Source organism: Schistocerca gregaria, chromosome 6, assembly GCF_023897955.1.
Source record: "Schistocerca gregaria isolate iqSchGreg1 chromosome 6, iqSchGreg1.2, whole genome shotgun sequence".
In the NCBI taxonomy this organism is placed as follows: Eukaryota; Metazoa; Arthropoda; class Insecta; order Orthoptera; family Acrididae; genus Schistocerca; species Schistocerca gregaria.
This window is the reverse complement of record NC_064925.1, coordinates 213,231,183-213,250,425: the sequence shown is the minus strand read 5'-3', so window position 1 is coordinate 213,250,425 and position 19,243 is coordinate 213,231,183. Positions and strand designations below refer to the sequence as shown.

The following is a 19,243-nucleotide window of genomic DNA, read 5'->3' as shown; positions in this document are numbered from 1 at the left end:
TATAAAAGCCAGTATAAAAAGTAGAAGATTGAGAACACGTCTATAAAATCAAATCTGCCAGGCTGACAAATCAGTTATCGCAAACATTGTTGTAAGGTAATTAACGAAACAATGATTATTAATTAAAATTAAAAAGTCGAGAGTCGATAATACATCCGAAGTGTGGTCTCAATGGCGGCACACCGTGGCTTCTCTGTATGACACTTGTTTTCCTGCCACGGAATTTTCGGAGGAAGGCTTAGTTTTCTCGTCACCGGCGGACACGACCGCACGCCACTCCCCTGGGGTGCTCGAAGTTTCTCAAACTAGTCGGTTTCTGAATATATCAAAATTAAACTCATTTTGTTCATTCAACAGTTATTCCGTTTGCAGTTTTCTGTGCACATAAATCTCCGTTTCTTCGAGTAGGTTCAGTCAGTGTCCCTTTAGCGCCCTACGCAACACTTTCACATTATTCTCTATGTTTCCTACCGAATGTTTTTCTCTGTCCAGATTGTACCGAAAGCGCTCTAACTTTTTTTCGGTATGTGTATGCTCACTAAAACCAAATTCCTTCCAGTCTGACCGATATAAAACTTGTCACAATCTTGGCAGCTGGTCTTATAGACGCCAGATTCCAGATACTGGTTGCTGTTGTTACCAACTTCGTGGCGTAGCCTACAAACAAGTCCACTTTTCGTTTGAAATCCGTTTTTTATTTTCGTTTTTCAGAAAGCCTGCGCAATTCTGTCGGAAGATGCACCATTGTACGAGATAGCAACAAACTTCTTGCCCTCTCGTTCTATTGTCTCCCTCTTGTCACAAATTTTTGATTTTAGTTTATTATAAATTTTCACTACATCAAGATCCCTATATCTGGGCTACTTGTCTAATCACACTTAAGTCTTCCATCTCGTCACCAGTAACGATAAAGGATAGGAACAGTCGGTTTGTTTGCGAGCCAAATGATGACAAGAAAACAGAGATGCATATGAGGCCAGCCGCTGATATTTGCGATTTTGGTTTGTATAATGGCTTACCCATACACCCGATTTTTGAACCTTCCCCATAGCATGCAAACGTCGAACGACGGCTGAATGATCATAGTTCATCACATTTGTCATTTCTCGAGTACGCTGACGTGAATCATTGTGGATTAATGCGTTTAAACGATCTTCGTCAAATCCCGAAGACCTTGCAGAATGTGGAGAGTCAATCACGTAAAACCGATCCTTATGTTTCTGTCGGCCTCCGCTGCTATCTTCCATCTATCGAACTCTAGCAAAACAATAAGTCGGAAATGTTCCGATTTCTCCAGTTTTCCCTCCATTTTCCAGCGTCAACAGCTCCACTCACACCCCTAAATGACAAACTGACAGTATGTAACTTCAAATAACAGTGAACTACAAATAAAAAACGATAATCGACAAATAGCCCATAGCAACTGGAATGCCAACATGAAAAACAAGAACGCTATGAACTTATGCACCAACCTATTAATTTTTTTCTCCCATGCGTTTAACAGTTGAAACCGTCTTGCACCCTTAATATTGTAGTTTCATCGTTTCGACTTTTCTACATGCTGAATCAGTCTTCTGGACGACCATTGTTTCTTAGATTTCATCTCATTTTTCTTGCACCCTTTTGGCCTTGGCTTGCCTGCACTTCCTATTTATTCGTTCGTATGTCGCTTATATTACTAAGTGACTTATTTTGTTATATTCCCGCCATTTTCCTAATAATTTTGCACTTATTTCTATCGTCGATTAGTTACCCAAGTCTTAAATGCGAACATTTTTAGGTTAGGTTTCACCGTGACTGGTATTGACATCGAATGAAACAAGTTTACTGTTGCCAGTCACTGTTTATTTATATCCACGACGGGCTTTAAAGGTTTAAGCCTCAATCATCAGGTGGATTTACATTTTTGGTATGAAAATTTGTGTGTTGTGTTACGTGTTGTTATTATTATTATTATCATTACTATTTTGGAACTCGTGGCACTGTCTGGTCGAGAAACAAATCACTATTTATTTCATAACATGGCTTTTTTTTGACAAAAAAGTTACAGCTATCTGCATAATTTAAAGCATTAATCAATGCATTAACCCAACATTTAGTTAGTTATTACATGTAACAGATAACCTTAAGCACCCCGTACTTTGAAAGTTTGCTCTCATCCAATCATTCCTTCCACTCTCTCTCTCTCTCTCTCTCTCTCTCTCTCTCTCTCTCTCTCTCTCTTCCTCTTCCTCTCTCTCTCTCGTTTTGCCTTCAGCCTCTTCTCCCTACCTCCGAATTCCAACCAAAATCGTTATTTATGTATAATTTTACGAATGCAGCCAACATAATTATTGTACGTAAAGTTTGGAATGAGGCTCCTGATTATATAAATGAGTATGATATTTAACCTATATAAACTTGACAGAATCAGATTTGTATACCACCTGAAATACACTCCTGGAAATTGAAATAAGAACACCGTGAATTCATTGTCCCAGGAAGGGGAAACTTTATTGACACATTCCTGGGGTCAGATACATCACATGATCACACTGACAGAACCACAGGCACATAGACACAGGCAACAGAGCATGCACAATGTCGCCACTAGTACAGTGTATATCCACCTTTCGCAACAATGCAGGCTGCTATTCTCCCATGGAGACGATCGTAGAGATGCTGGATGTAGTTCTTTGGAACGGCTTGCCATGCCATTTCCACCTGGCGCCTCAGTTGGACCAGCGTTCGTGCTGGACGTGCAGACCGCGTGAAACGACGCTTCATCCAGTCCCAAACATGCTCAATGGGGGACAGATCCGGAGATATTTCTGGCCAGGGTAGTTGACTTACACCTTCTAGAGCACGTTGGGTGGCACGGGATACATGCGGACGTGCATTGTCCTGTTGGAACAGCAAGTTCCCTTGCCGATCTAGGAATGGTAGAACGATGGGTTCGATGACGGTTTGGATGTACCGTGCACTATTCAGTGTCCCCTCGACGATCACCAGAGGTGTACGGCCAGTGTAGGAGATCGCTCCCCACACCATGATGCCGGGTGTTGGCCCTGTGTGCCTCGGTCGTATGCAGTCCTGATTGTGGCGCTCACCTGCACGGCGCCAAACACGCACACGACCATCATTGGCACCAAGGCAGAAGCGACTCTCATCGCTGAAGACGACACGTCTCCATTCGTCCCTCCATTCACGCCTGTCGCGACACCACTGGAGGCGGGCTGCACGATGTTGGGGCGTGAGCGGAAGACGGCCTAACGGTGTGCGGGACCGTAGCCCAGCTTCATGGAGACGGTTGCGAATGGTCCTCGCCGATACCCCAGGAGCAATAGTGTCCCTAATTTGCTGGGAGGTGGCGGTGCGGTCCCGTACGGCACTGCGTAGGATCCTACGGTCTTGGCGTGCATCCGTGCGTCGCTGCGGTCGGGTCCCAGGTCGACGGGCACGTGCACCTTCCGCCGACCACTGGCGACAACATCGATGTACTGTGGAGACCTCACGCCCCACGTGTTGAGCAATTCGGCGGTACGTCCACCAGGCCTCCCGCATGCCCACTATACGCCCTCGCTCAAAGTCCGTCAACTGCACATATGGTTCACGTCCATGCTGTCGCGGCATGCCACCAGTGTTAAAGACTGCGATTGAGCTCCGTATGCCACGGCAAACTGGCTGACACTGACGGCGGCGGTGCACAAATGCTGCGCAGCTAGCGCCATTCGACGGCTAATACCGCGGTTCCTAGTGTGTCCGCTGTGCCGTGCGTGTGATCATTGCTTGTACAGCACTCTCGCAGTGTCCGGAGCAAGTATGGTGGGTCTGACACACCGGTGTCAATGTGTTCTTTTTTCCATTTCCAGGAGTGTATTTATTCCAACGCATGTATTTAACACCTCAAACATATATCTCCAAAATCCTTTAAAACTTATTCCGCAATAATATTGTTATGATGTATATTCTTTGTACTTTCTCTTTTGCTGTTGATCTTTGCAGCTAACAATTTTCAGACGCCAACTTTATTTACAAAATATGACAGTATACATGCGATGTGTTGCGACACTGAAAGGAACCTGTGACCGCTCGAGGTATTCTATTTTACTTGTTTTATTTCTACCGTTAGATACATATTTAGTTTTTTGTATAAAAAACAACACAATACCATGTTCTGAAACAGTGTTTTGTTTCTCAACTAGACGAGGGCCACAAGTCCCGCAAATAATCGTAACACAACATACATATCGTACTAACAAATGTAAATCCACCTGATGATGGAGGCTTTAACCTGGAGATAAATGAACATTGACTGTTAACAGTAAACTTGTTGTTTCATTCGATACCTAGAGTTTCTTTGCAATTACCTTCCTTGCACCCCTATTTGTCGGTCCAGTGTTTGGAGTTACCCTGTTTACAGGCGCCCATTCCTCTTCAACTGAACTGCCAACTTCAGTATCGCAGTATTTAAAACCTTTAGAATTTCAAACCCACATGATCATTCTTCAGCACTTCAATATCTGGTTTTGTTCCGCACTGATTGTTTTAGAAGATTCTCTTAAACTTCACTTACCATTAATTATGCGTAAACTTGTCGTTAGCTCGCATAAAAAGTCACACAGAAGGTGAAGAATAACTTTTTTGATCACGAGCAGAAGCGTTTAGGAATTATTTCCATCTTTAGAGATCCAGATGCGAAGGTAGCACAAGGACAAAAGCGTTACCGGATCTGTTCGTAGTTTGAGATGACAGACTATATGTGTGGAGCGCACCAGTGGACTGCACGTGGCCACGTAATACGTGGAAAGCCCACGTGGCCACGTCATGCTAGCGAATAGCACTTTAGTGAAGTTTTTGGAGAACAGAAATCTGCTCTATAAAAATGAACATGCATTCCGCAAACTGAGATCTCGGAACTTAGCTCACTCTGTCTTAGCTCAATCTGTTCCCCCATCACATCCGCAGCGCTGTAGACAATGGCGCTGAAATTGATGCCGTGTTCCTTGACATCGGGAAAGTATTTGTCACCGTCCCACACTATTGTTTCATGGAAAATGCGAGTTTAACGAATGTCGAATCAAATTTTCTACTGGATTCAGGATTTCGTTGTGGATAGAACACAACTCGTCGCTCCTAATGGAATGTGATTAACAGGTGTAAATGTAACTTTTGCAGTCCCCCAATTGTGATAGGACCGTTACTGTTTACAACGTATATAAATGATCTAATAGAAGGCGCCGGTAACTTTTTAATACCGTTCGCAGATGATGCGGTTGTCGATAATACAGGATGGTCGGTAATTCCCGCTACAAACTTGTAGGACATGTAGGGGGTACTGAGTGCATAACATTTTGAATAGAAACACATGCCCGGAGACGTATCGTTTCCGTTCTACGACAGTTTCAGTGCAGATGATTATCTCATTCACACCCACCTGAATAATATACTTAGTCGTGACCCAGTACAATTCGTGCAATCCATTTCAAAAGAATATCGTTTCGTTCCGTTATTACTTGCGCATTTGCATTACAACTTACACCTTATTGTCTACATTAGTCGACAACAACAAGAACCCAGCATCTACGGCGCCAGCCGTAACGTACCGATGCATTACAACAGCGGCTCGATGTGGCGACCACCAACGTTGTTAAACACTTTGTACCTCCGAAGCATTTTCTGGTTCACTCTCTCAAAATAATGGTTCAAATGGCTCTGAGCACTATGGGACTCAACTTCTGAGGTCATTAGTCCCCTAGGTCTTAGAACTAGTTAAACCTAACCAACCTAAGGACATCACGCACACCCATGCCCGAGGCAGGATTCGAACCTGCGACCGTAGCGGCCTCGCGGTTCCAGACTGCAGCGCCTAGAACCGCACGACCACTTCTGCCGGATTCACTCTCTATCCCATTTGGTGTCTCTTCAGTGTCTTGTGCAGCGGCCAGACTCGTGCCAGCAGATCTTCCTCTGTCTCTACAAGTGTCTCATAAATTAGGCTCTTCATACGACCCCACAAGAAGTAGTCCATAAGGGTTAAATCCGACGATCGTGACGGCCACGCGGTTGGACTACCACGCCCTATCCATGTTTCACCATACCGTCTGTTGAGATGTATCCGGACAGCCAGGTGAGGTGGTGCTCCATCATGCTGAAACCACATATCCTGACGGACATTCAATGTCACAGCTTCCAAGAACGGGTCCATTACGTGTGGTAGGAAGACTAAGTATGCGGGCTCGTGAGCTTGGGTGGAAGGAGGTATGGTCCAATCTCATGACTGTCCAGAATACGTGCCCACTGCCGGCCGGAGTGGCCTCGCGGTTCTACAAGCTACAGTCTGGAACCGCGCGACCGCTACGGTCGCAGGTTCGAATCCTGCCTCGGGTATGGATGTGTGTGATGTCCTTAGGTTAGTTAGTTTTACGTAGTTCTAAGTTCTAGGGGACTGATGACCTCAGAAGTTAAGTCCCACAGTGCTCAGAGCCATTTCAACCACTTATCTGCCTACACGTTATTTCCAAACCTGTCTTGAAATCCCTGAACATGCGTCCGCCCAGACATGGCTACTTCGAGCATTCAGAACACAATTCCTTGTGAGCCTACATTCATCTGTGAATAGAACTCGACGTGGAAACAGGGCCGGGCCGATGCAACGATGCAGGAACCATGTGCAGAAGGCGACGCGTTGTGGAAAGTCTGCTGGACCCGTAGCGTGTACCCTTTGTAAGTGGTAAGGATCGAACTGTTGCTCATGCAGGACGTCCAAGATGGTACTGTGACTAACAGCCGTTGCAAGCGCAATTGTTTGCGAACTTCAATGCGGCGCAGTACACCTTCTTCAAATTCGGGAGTGCGGCGTCGCCGTGGAGCACCACAGTCCTGCCTCCTCATGGTGAAGGTACCCGTTTCTCCTAACCGTTGTGTAGATTGGGCACACAGTTTGTACGATGGAGTGTGACGGTGTGGAAAACGTTCGTGATACAACCGACTAGTAGCTATTCCGTTACCTGCACCTTCGCAATGCACAAGGAGCATGTCTGTGTATTCTGCAAACTTGTACTGCACCATCGTACCTCTATCGGTGATGCACACGTATTGACTCGGTCTCACAACAAAGCAGACAATAAGTGACATCTGGGGATCGTTTGACGTATTACACGTTGCATACCAGGACGGGTAACTCTGAGACGTTTCTCTTGCCCTAAGCATACGTTGACGAGGTACACGTCTGAACTCCAATTATCGTAGAACGGAAACGATACGACTCCGAACATGGGTTCCTGTTCAAAATGTTATGTACTCAATATCCTGTAAATATCCTAGAATTTTGTAACGGGAATTTCAGACCATCCTGTATAGTAGCAATTCCGGAAGACAGTTTCGATTTCCAGAACGACCTGCAGAGGATTGATGAAGGATGCACGCTATGGCAGTTGATCTTGAACGTAAATAAAAGTAAAATATTGAGCATACACAGAAAAAATACCACTGCTGCACAACTACAGTATTAATGAAAAACTGCTGCAAAGAGTATCTGCGGTGAAGTATGTATGAGGAACAATCTAGAGCGACCTTAAGTGGAGTGACCACATAAAACAAATAGTAGGAAAAGCAGAAGCCAGATTGAGATTTATAGGAAGAATATGAAGGAAATTTAACTCACCCACGAAGGAAGTCACTTACTGCTTCTTGAGTATTTTTCGTCTATCTGGGAATCTTTCTAGGTGAGAGCGGTAGAAGAGATAGAGAAGACTCAACGAAAAGCGGGACGTTTCGTTCCGGGATTGTTCAGACGGGGTGAGAGCGTTACATCATCGGTGCATCACCGAGAGGTCTACCATTGAAATTTCGAGAGTGTCCTTTCCGGGAAGAGTCGGACGACATATTAATTGAAACTTCCTGGCAGATTAAAACTGTGTGCCGGACCGAGACTCGAACTCGGGACCTTTGCCTTTCGCGGCAACTGAGATAGCCAAGAACGACTCACGGCCCGTCCTCGCAGTTTTAATTCCGCCAGTACCTCGCCTCTTACCTTCCAAACTTCACAGAAGCTCTCCTGCGAACCTTGCAGAACTAGCACTCCTGAAAGAAAGGATATTGCGGAGACATGGCTTAGCCACAGCCTGGGGGATGTTTCCAGAATGAGATTTTCACTCTGCAGCAGAGTGTGCGCTGATATGAAACTTCCTGGGAGATTAAAACTTTGTGCCCGACCGAGACTCGAACTCGGGACCTTTGCCTTTCGCGGGCAAGTGCTTACCAACTGAGATACCCAAGCACGACTCACGCCCCGTCCTCGCAGCTTTAATTCCGCCAGTACCTCGCCGCCTCTTACCTTCCAAACTTCACAGAAGCTCTCCTGCGAACCTTGCAGAACTAGCACTCCTGGAAGAAAGGATATTGAGGAGACATGGCTTAGCCACGGCCGGGGGGTTGTCTCTAGAATGGAATTTTCACTCTACAGCGGAGTGTGTGCTGATATTCGAGTCTCGGTCCGGCACACAGTTTTAATGTGCCAGCAAGTTTCATATCAGCGCACACCCAGCTGTAGAGTGAAAATTTCATTCTAGAAACAACCCCCAGGTCGTGGCTAATCCATGTCTCCGCAATATCCTTTCTTACAGGAGTGCTAGTTCTCCAAGGTTCGCAGGAGAGCTTCTGTGAATTTTGTAAGGTAGGAGGCAAGGTACTGGAGGAATTAAAGCTGTGAGGACGGGGCGCGAGTCGTGCTTGGGTGGCTCAGTTGGTAGAGCACTTGCCCGCGAAAAGCAAAGGTCCCGAGTTCGAGTCTCGGCCCGGCACCCAGTTTTAATCTGCCAGAAAGTTTCATATCAGCGTACAGTCCGCTGTAGAGTGAAAATTTCATTCTAGTCATATTAATTTCTCCCACACACATCTCGTGAAATGACCAAGAGGGTAAAATTCAAGAATTACGGTCCATATAGAGGCTCACCGACAATCATTCTCCTCATACATTATTTGTGACAGGGACAGGGAACGGGGGATCAGTTATTGGCGCCAGAAACACCGTCCACCACGTACGGTTAGGTGGCTTGCAGAGTATGATGTAGATGAAGCTAGGCGTTAGGGCGAATCACTTCTCCTTGGAGAAATAGTTTTCTAGTGAACGACTTTGCCTCTGCTGTTACATCCGTGCCAAAGCGATGCGCGACAGCAGTTTTGTCTTCGACCGGTGCTGACAAGTAGATGAGAGACGGCGCCACTCGGAAACAATATGAAAGGAAGAGGTGGCGCGGCCGAATCGCTGTCTCCAACCAGCGAACGGCGCTCGCTTAAACTTCGTTACGCCAAAAATGAGATAAAACTTTTTGCTCGCCGACTATATCCACTACCTCTTCGGCAGCAACCCTGTCAAAAAGATAACTTTAAATTACTTGCAAAACTTTCTAGAGCTCTGCCGACTTTCACAGAGGGGATGATGGTGGGGTGCTGGAAGGGGCAGGGCGGAGTGTGGCCCCCCTCCACTGCAGAGGTAGGTGTGGCCAAACTTGTGCGGCGCCAGCTTGTTGCCCGCGATATTTAGGATAATGGATAAAGTAAATTATAAATTACTTAACTAAATTGCTGCTGCTACCGCCTCTGTAATTATCTCTCTCGTTCTCGCTCCTTTTGCCTCACTCTCCCCGTTTTCGAAAATGTTTCAGCAGCAGTGAAACTCCGAGAAGCGAAACTTGCCGATAGGAGGTTAAGTTCCTTTCGCAGTCTCGTTCTATCGCCAAGCTAGGTTTTGTAGAGTTTAATTTTGGTACATGTACTGTGAGTCCAGCTTTAAAGCTAAACTAGCGTATTTTGCTTTACTTGCCACTCAATTCATCGCCATACTCTGCATACTCTACATGCTAAACCCGGAGCTGTAATCCTATTTTCCACTCTCACTTTTCTCGTTATTACATATATTGGAACATAATTTGATTAAGGCAAAACTTCAAAAAAGTAGCAGAAAATTTCCCTGAAGTACCAACAAACAGGGAAAAGCTCAGAATCTGATTGGTTTCTTGTAAAGTGGTCGGTCCCAACGCTTTTCGTGATATATGTATGTAAGGGGAGATCAAAACGTTTCCGTTTGATGCGGTTGCTGCAGCGTACACGCAACGTAGCACATCTCCGATGAGGGTGTAACGGTTGTCTCTCCTAAGAGATATCAGGGGCGTTTTCTGTAGTATTTCGGCGGATATAAACTGTTTCCTTTTTGCAATATGTAGCTGGTGTCAGACCAAAGAAATACCGCCGATCACATGTCTCGTGCGACACTTAGTGTCACGGAATGCGTCGGTTTGTTTCTCATTTCTAATAAAATTATTTTTATCTAAAGGTTTTTTTTTTTAAATTACGACTTCCATTCACAAACTTTCTCAGCTATTGTATTACTTATTTATTTAGCGACGTGTTTCGAGGGACTACCTCATCTTCAGGCTAAATGGCATTGCAAAAACAACTTTACAATAAGGTCATCCTGATGTTACATAGTCTTTTCGTAAATGCTGTGGTCATCTCTGTTCTTCTGGCGTGGCAGTCGTGTTATGATGCACTGATGTGTTTCCATTTCCGTAGCTCTCTTGGCCACTGTTCACAAATTGTCACTAACATAGCAGAAACTTGGAAACACTATCACAAACAGTTTTGTAGTGCGCTACACAATATTTCTTGAGACGGCCGAGAAATAGTCAAAATGGCTTCAAATTATTTTTAAATCGGAATTTTACGTAACCATTAGACAGAGCGCTACCAGGTTAGTATAGTGTGATATTCGTTTTACCAGTATGTATCAACATGAGCAGTAAAACAAGAAAAATAACCTGTACTGTAACTGAGAGGCGCGCTCTTGCATAGTGGTAGCAGTCAGCGCAGGCCAGAACGGTGCTATCGCTAGTGGAGTACTCGTTATTCCTCGTGTTTTACTGCCCCTATTAAAACGTTTCGGTTAAACGAATATGGCACTAGACTAATTTGGGACCGCTGTGTCGAATGGGCACATAATTTTCTACTTTAAAAATTATTTCGTTTGTAACGGAAAGAACCGACGGATTCCGTCGACGCTGGTCGTCGCATGAAAGGCGTAATGAGCAAGATTTGCTTGGGCTGACTCCAACTACACATAGAATAACCTAAATTGCAAATACCTGAAAAAATACTAGAGAAAATGCACCTGAGGACTCTTAGAGGAGACACCCCGTATATGCACCGACGTCTAGGCAAGGAATTCGTGTGGCATTCGGTCTTCCGTAAGTACGTAAGGTACACTGTGTGTTCAAAAGTATCCGGACACCTGGCTGACAATGATTTACAAGTTCGTGGCGCCCTCCATCGGTGATGCTGGAATTCAGTATGGTGTTGGCCCACCCGTAGCCTTGATGACAGCTTCCACTCTCGCAGGTACACGTTCAGTCAGGTGCTGGAACGCTTCGTGGGGAATGGCAGTCCATTCACCACGGAGTGCTGCACTAAGGAGAGGTACTGATGTCGGTCGGTGAGATCTCGCACGAAGTCGGGGTTCCAAAACATCTCAAACTTGTTCTATAGGATTCATGTCAGGACTCTGTGCAGGAGAGTCCATTACAGCGATGTTATTGTCGTGTAACCACTCCGCCACAGGCCATGCATTTTAAACAGGTGCGCGATCGTGTTGAAAGACGCAATCGCCATCCCCGAATTACTCTTCAACATGGGAAGCAAGAAGGTGCTTAAAACATCAATGTAGGCCTGCTGTGATAGTGCCACGCAAAACAATAAGGGGTGCAAGGCCGCACCATAACACCACTGCCTCCAAATTTTACTGTTGGCACTACGCACACTGCAAAATTACGTTCATGGGGCATTCGCCATACCCATACCCTGCCATCGGGTCGCCACGTTGTGTACAGGGATTCGTCACTCCAAACGACGTTTCTCCACTGTTCAATCGTCCAAAGTCTACGCTCCTTACAAAAAGCGAGGCGTCGTTTGGCATTTACCGGCGTGATGTGTGGTTTCTGAGCAGCCGCTCGACCATGAAATCCAAGTTTTCTCACCCCCCGCCTGTCTGTCATAGTACTTGCTCTGGATCCTGACGCAGTTAGTAATTCCTGTCTGATGGTATAGGTAGATGTCTGCCTATTACACATTACGACCCTCTTCAACTGTCGGCGGTCTCTGTCAGTCCACAAACGTGGTCGGCCAGTATGGTATTATGCTGTACGTGTCCCTTCACGTTTTCGCTTCACTATTACATCGGAAACAGTGGACCTAGGGGTGTTTAGGAGTGTGGAAATCTCGCGTACAGACGTATTCCACAAGTGACACCCAATCACCTGACCACGTTCGAAGTCCGTGAGATACGCAGAGCTCCCCATTGTTCTCTCTCACGACGTCTAATGGGTACTGAGGTCGCTGATATGGAGTACCTGGCAGTAGGTGGCAGCACAGTGCACCTAATATGCAAAACGTGTGTTTTTGTTGGTTTCGGGATACTTTTGATCACAATGTGTAAATTTGGCAACGTAAACTATGGCGAAGTTACTATCAAATGTGTCCTAGCTGGACCAATGTGCTGTTAGCCTTTCTTCGCTGCCGAAGGACAAGCAACGGTAGACATTCACCAGAAATTGAAGAATGTGTATGGAGCAGCATGTGTGTCTAAAACCAGCGTTATAGAATGGTGCCCGATAAGGGCTTCATGATAACGCACGCCCCGTGTGGTAAATGCCGTAATGCAGATGTTGCGCCAACTCAAGTGGAAGACATTCGACGTCCCGCTCTAAAACCAGGCTTTGAAAGGTAGACGATTCTGACGGCAAGGATGTGCAGCAGGCACTTAAGAATTTCTTCACACAGCAGGACGCGGTATTTATCAAACTGTTGTCTACAAGCTGGGGCGTATGTGGGATGGTTACATCAATGCTCACGGCGATTTTGCCTAAAGGTCGCACAAATTCTGGACTGTACGGCCTTCTACGGAAAACATTTTCATGGCCCCTTATAGGAAGGGCTTATTTCAATAGCGGTACAATTCCATTTTTGTTCATTCTGAGATACAGAGTCCTAACTGCAGATTTTTCAGCGCTCAGCTAACTTTAGGACTCTGTATCTTCTGAGATACAGAGACCTAAGTGCAGATTTTTCAGAGCTCAGTTAACTTTAGGACTCTGTATCTCAGAATGAACAAAAATGGACTTGTACCACTATTGAAATAAGCCCTTCATTTTTTTGGTATGCCACTGAACATGACAGATAACACGGTAATTGTTTTTTTTTTCGGGCAAAATATGTGTTATTGTGAAAGACATCAAAAATAATGTACGGAGAGTTTGGAAATTCCCATTACAAATTTCTACGACTTGTAGAGGGGAGTGAGTACATAACGTTTTGAATGGTAGCCCATGTCCTGAAGCGTAGCCGCACGGAGTAGCCCAGCGATCTGAGGCACCTTGCCATGGGCCGTGCGGCACCCCCGTCGGATGTTAGAGTCCTCTGTCGGGCATGGGTGTGTTAGTGTGTGTGTTGTCCTTAGCAGAAGTTAGTTTAAGTTAGATTAAGTTTACTACCATAAGACCTTACCACAAATTTCCTGAAACGTACTGTTTCCGTGCTACAGCCGTTTGAAAACATCTTTGCTAGGTACGTATGCAACAGGGTAGATATGAAGGGAGATGTTTAAGTCGGCTCGGCTGATATCATTTGGCGTCTCTCCTACCTCTCTGACCTGGCTCGAGCCTCATTCACGTCTCTGCGAGTGTTAGAGCAACATGGTTAAGTACACGTTTGAACAAACCGAAAAGACCTTCTGAGTGGTGAAGCTCACGGTAATGAAAGAGCTGCTCGTCGCCTTTGTCAAGGTCATTCTCGACAATGTCCGACTCCATCGCACACTCTTTAAGGCACAATTGCACATCAGCTTCGAGAAAGGTTACCTTTGCCTTCAGCAGGTGTGACTGAGGTGCTCCAGGGACACACAGCATAACAGAGTGAGAAGTGAATGTACGGCATCACGTTGTAGAGATTACGTCAACGAATACATAAACAATTTCTTCGGCTATTAGTGAGTGGAAATGTAAAATAAGTTATGTACCAGATCACCTCTGATCAGTTGCTTGTAAAAGCGGTCGCGTTATCAATAAGTTTTCAAATGGTTGTAGCGCGCAATTGCCAAATAATTTCATTATTAACTTGTTCTATCAACGAACAGCAGAAGTAACTATCAACATGTTAATAGTTCTAGATATATGACACGAGTGAAATAACCCCAGCCTTCAAGTAGAATGTAATAACCTAAATATTTACATGTTTTAATTATTATTTGAGTTTAAGTGAAAAAAAGAAGCTTGTACCTCACTAGGAGGCCGCACGTTGCCAATTATATCTATTTTTTTATTGTAGGACACCACAGCCGTATATTTGTTAAAGGACATTCTGAAGTTTTCCACCTCGGCTGTTTTTCACAGACATTCACTTTCTTATACCTTGCACTATTGGGCAATTTCATACTTACAGGCTATTTTCAAGCGCAGCCTCAAAAGAAACATGCAAGATAAAAGTACGTGTAGGTTTTGCTTACTGACATACAAAATGAATATTTTGCAACCGACAGCTTCAAATTGTACTTCCAGGTGTCGACGTGTTATGGCTTTTTCCCTTTATTGTTACTTCATCTCGCTCGCCCATGTGGGCAGGGGTAGGCTGCCAGCAGTACAAGTTTCCTCTCTTCTGTCAAGCCAATTACAATTATTTTTATTGAGAATTAGAAACAAAATATGGGGCTGTGTTCCTGTTTTAAATCAAAGACAGGCAGTTAAACATAAATATATGCATTTTAAAACACATCGCAGGCAGATGAAAACACTGAAGCGTTGCACTTTCACTCAAAATTGGAACGACCTGCACAGGGTGAGAAGTATTGTTGGAGGAGAAATTGTGTTCAAAGGTTGAAGAGTATGGGCAAAAAAGATAAAGATATTTTATACAGGCTAACTATGGAGATGATACGAAAGTGTTGAGGTGGATAGTGGGAAATTCAGGCAGTGGGAAAGAAAGAGGGTGAGGAGTAGTTGTTGTGGCGGTAGGGTAGTGTTTATAAAATGAAAGGGATGGGGGTGGATGAAGAATGAAAAGGAGAGATGAGTCCTAATGTGGAGCGGGATAAACGGGGAAGAGTTCACGTTGGCAGGAGAGATAAATGCAGGGTGACAATTTTTTAAAATAATTGAAAAGCCACGATCGCTTCAATCGTTTATTAGATGACCGGTTTCAGCACTCTGAAGGTGCCATTATCAGATCTGTGAAGGCATAACTTAACAGGTTTGAGGGAGGGCTTACATGAGTTAACTATATACACCGACGTTGCACACCACACAGTCACTCGTTGAGGATGAGGCGACATCTCGATAGCGAAATGCGGATTCTCAGGCCCCAAATGCGCCAGTTTTGCTTATTGACGAACCCGTCCAAATGAAAGTGGGCTTTGTTGCTAAACCAAAACATGTTTACAGCAAAGTCCTCTTCGTGAATTCGGTGGACAACTGCTGTTCCATGGCCCAGGGGATTACTGGCTGATGGATTTGAATTTTGCCTGGGAAGAGATGCGGGTCTTCCACAAAAGTTTGTCGCAGTGTCTCCCTGTTGATTCCCATCTGTTTATCAGCTCATCTGATACATTTACTGGGGATGGTTCGAAACACAGCGCTTGTCTTCTCGATGTTTCCAGGCGTTCTCACCCTTTTTGGACGACCAACAATGCCAACACTGTTATCACGAACACTACCCGTTCTCTTAAACTTTCGAATCAAATTCTTGATTGTTAGAACACTTGGACCGATTGTCTTCAGCTTGAACTCGGTCCCAAACTTCCTTTGAACCGCAGTTGGGCTGTTATTGCTCGCACAGTAGACCTTCACAAGCTCTACAAGTTGGGGCATGCATGCTGCACCGCGACATTTTCTAGTGCAAATCGCTGACAGCAACAAGATATGTGCGCATGCACATACTAATTCCCACCATGTCTCACGGCCAACCGTGCAGTTTGAAGTCCTAACGCAAACCGTTCATAAGTTATAACGATTTCATTTCATAGTGTTCAATAATTGTCACCGTGTGTCGGGGCGTATCTCATTGTCTGGGAGAGGTATTTGGTTGAAGTTATGTAAGGATATCATGTGGAGTGTGTGTAGGTATAGGAGATGTGTTTGTGAAGGCATGGTAGCATAACAGGGTTGGTGATCATAAGGGGAAACAATGGGGTCATTGAAATCTAGTTTTTGGATATTATAGGAATTGCAGAGGTGTTCGAAGTGAGTGAGGAGATAGTAGAGGATCCATGTGGAAGAAGGTAAACGGATTTAGAAAGTGAGACAGAGTGCATGGCGTTCGAGGATTTGGAGAGACTTATAGAACTTTGGTGGGGTGGAATCACATTTGCGTAGCACAGGATGGGTCACGTCAGGGTTTTGTGGGTGTGAGAATAGTGGACGGGTGTAATCCCCAAGTTCGACCTGTTAATAGTTTTAGTTTACTGTGGGCTTTCTGTTGGATAGTTAGCAGATGAGTTTTCTACCTTCATTTCTGGTCAAGGGTTGGTCCGATATATTTTAGTGTATTAGTTAACTGGATAGGAAAGTAGTAACTAGGAACTGTAACTCGTTCAATCTGAGTATGCCTGGTTAGGTGTAAGAGAGGGCCTGAAGGCCCTAATCTTGCCAGGTAAAATAAATACATAAATAAATAAATAAATGGTAATGTAGAAGTCATGGAGGCAGAAGGTGTAGGTTGTTCATCCTATAATTGTTGCCTGAGTTTCAAAGGGTTGATCTTTAAGCGCTGTTGGCTACACCAGGAGGTAAACTGTTTGAGGTGGATTTGGAGGCATCGTTGGGACTTATGAAAAGTAAGATAGACGGCGAGGAAAGTAGTGTCATCAGCATATTGAAGAAGGTGGGGTAGTGAGATAAGTGGAGAGGCGCTTTGTGCATATCAGTACTGTAGAAGAGAGAAAGGAGAGGAGAGAGTGGAACTTTGCGACACTCCTACAGTGAGATAGAAGATACAGGAATTGGAATTGTTAACAGGGACAAAGGATGGTCTATTAGATAGGAAGGATGGAATAATGTGGACATAGTTAACTGGAAATGCGCATGTCTGGAGTTTGAAAAGGAGACTGGAATGCTGTACACAGTTGTAGCTTCTTCTAGGTCGAGGTAGATAAAAATAACGGATTTATGGAAATGAGTTGGTGGGATACGAGGGGGTGAGGTGCAGGAGCTGGTCATCGTACGAGAAATTGGGACAAAAGCCATATTGGTTAACGGGAAGAAGGTAGTGTTGCTTTAAGTGTTGATGGATGCGTTGGGAGTGGATGGATTCGAAGACATTGCTAAACACTGAGGGGAGGTACATGGGGCAACAGGAGGAGATATCAGTAGGAGGTTTGAGTGGTTAGAAGAAAAGTAGGATTCTGAATGTTTTCCATTGTTGACCATAGTAACCTATGGAGATGATAGTGGTCTAAAGGGTTGCAAGCATAATGAGAAAGGAGAGGGGCCATTCTTTGAGGTGTTGATAAGCAATGCAGTCATGACTTGGGAAAGTACTGCATTTCTTGTGGAGTACTTCTTTTATGCTGTGTGCTGTAATTGGTGTATTTAATCCTGTTTCTGGTATATTGTCCAAGTACTGGAAGTTGGGAGCCAGGGGTGGGGTAGGGAAAAGTGAGTAATCAAAACTTGGGTCATCAGTGATAGAGATTATGTCAGACTGTTAGGATGCAAAATGGTTAGCTTTGCACACGCTGTCAGGGGGGGGGGGGGGGGGGGGATGGTTATTGTGGAGACGCGTTTAGTGAGGTATGGAGTTATTACCAGCGAGTCGATGTAATGTTTTCCAGTAATTAGATGAGTTAATGGGGAGTGTATTGTGAGTCTGATGCATGTGAGTCTGATGCACGTCTGGCGCTAGTCCTGACTGTTTTTTGCCTTTACTAAATTCCTGACATGTGCTGGTGGCGTGAGTGTAACACAGTGACGACTCTGCAAGAAGGAGTAGTACATGCGATTGGATTCAGAGAGGAGTAGTACAACTTGTGGTGGGAGTGCGAAGTGGTGAGGATATATGGTCTTGCTAGGAATGTTAGTGGATGTCGCATCTGATGAGGTCTGCTGTAGGAAGGGTGTGGCACGAGGGATATTGCCAAGGTGCTTGAAGGACAGGGGATGTCTTCCACCCTGGGTTTCTGTGTATTCCCAGTAGATATTCCATTTGGTGTGGAATGGATGGATATAGGAATTGGTGCACAGGGATTAGATTGCGTGTAAGAGATGGTGAGGCGTACAGGTAAGTGGACGCTTTGACCGAGTTCTGCAGTGAGGCATCAAAGGAAATTGTGTGATGCTAGGACGACATCGGCATGGTGTTGCTTTCAGGGCAGGTGTGATGTGCGATGGGAAACAACGTCACGTTGCAGTGAGAGTGTCGGTAAACTGATGCCAGCATTGGAGTTCTCTGGGGGTATCTACAATGGATGTTGAGGTCAGCGGCAATAGTATGGGTGGAAACAAAAAATCTTGCTGGAGGAACATCCGCAAATGAGCATTGTAGTAGAGATTGAAAAAAACCGTTTCATTTGTAAGTTTCTTATTATTTTTCAATTCTTAATCCACGACCGAATTTGGTCTCTTACATGCCCATCATCAAGTACGACAACTTTGTGCAGTGATCGCGAGCGCTGCAATGGGCGAGTATAAGATGCAGTGTACCACCAGCGAGTGGTACACCTCGCCCTGTACTCATCCATCGCCGCGCTCGGGGTCACAGCAAAAAGTTATCACACTTGATGATGGGCATGTAAGAGCCCAAAACTGTTCATGGTTTAAGTACTGAAAAATAAAAAAAACCTTAAAATTAAAGTTATATTTTCAATATCTACTATAGGTGGAAAAGGTACAATCTATGCAGGTGAGGAAGTATAGGGTGTGGGGTGATTAGGTCGGATGTAGATGGTAGCACAGGTAATGGTTAGGTCTTGGAAAAAAGAGTAAGTAAGGATAAAGCGTTTGGTGGAATTATTTTAGAAGGGCTGTGGCCAAACAGGGATGTTTTTGTTGCAGCAAACTGCAACTGACCATGGGAAAGGGGTTACCTTTTTAGTGGAGGATACAGGGAGAGGTTCAGAAGGTGTGTTAGAGTTGGATCAACGTGTCGTTAAGGACAAATGTATGGACGTTGTGTTGGGATAGGGTATGTATTGAGGGATGCTTATTGGTGGGGAGGGAGCAGATGT

At 44.9% G+C, this 19,243-nt stretch overlaps 1 non-coding gene across 1 annotated transcript; it reads left to right on the top strand.

The window, feature by feature from the left end:
- Nucleotides 1-8,709: 8,709 nt before the first annotated feature.
- Nucleotides 8,710-8,784, top strand: Trnar-gcg (transfer RNA arginine (anticodon GCG)). Its single transcript has one exon. It is a non-coding gene; the product is annotated as a tRNA-Arg (tRNA).
- The last annotated feature ends 10,459 nt before the right edge of the window (nt 8,785-19,243 follow it).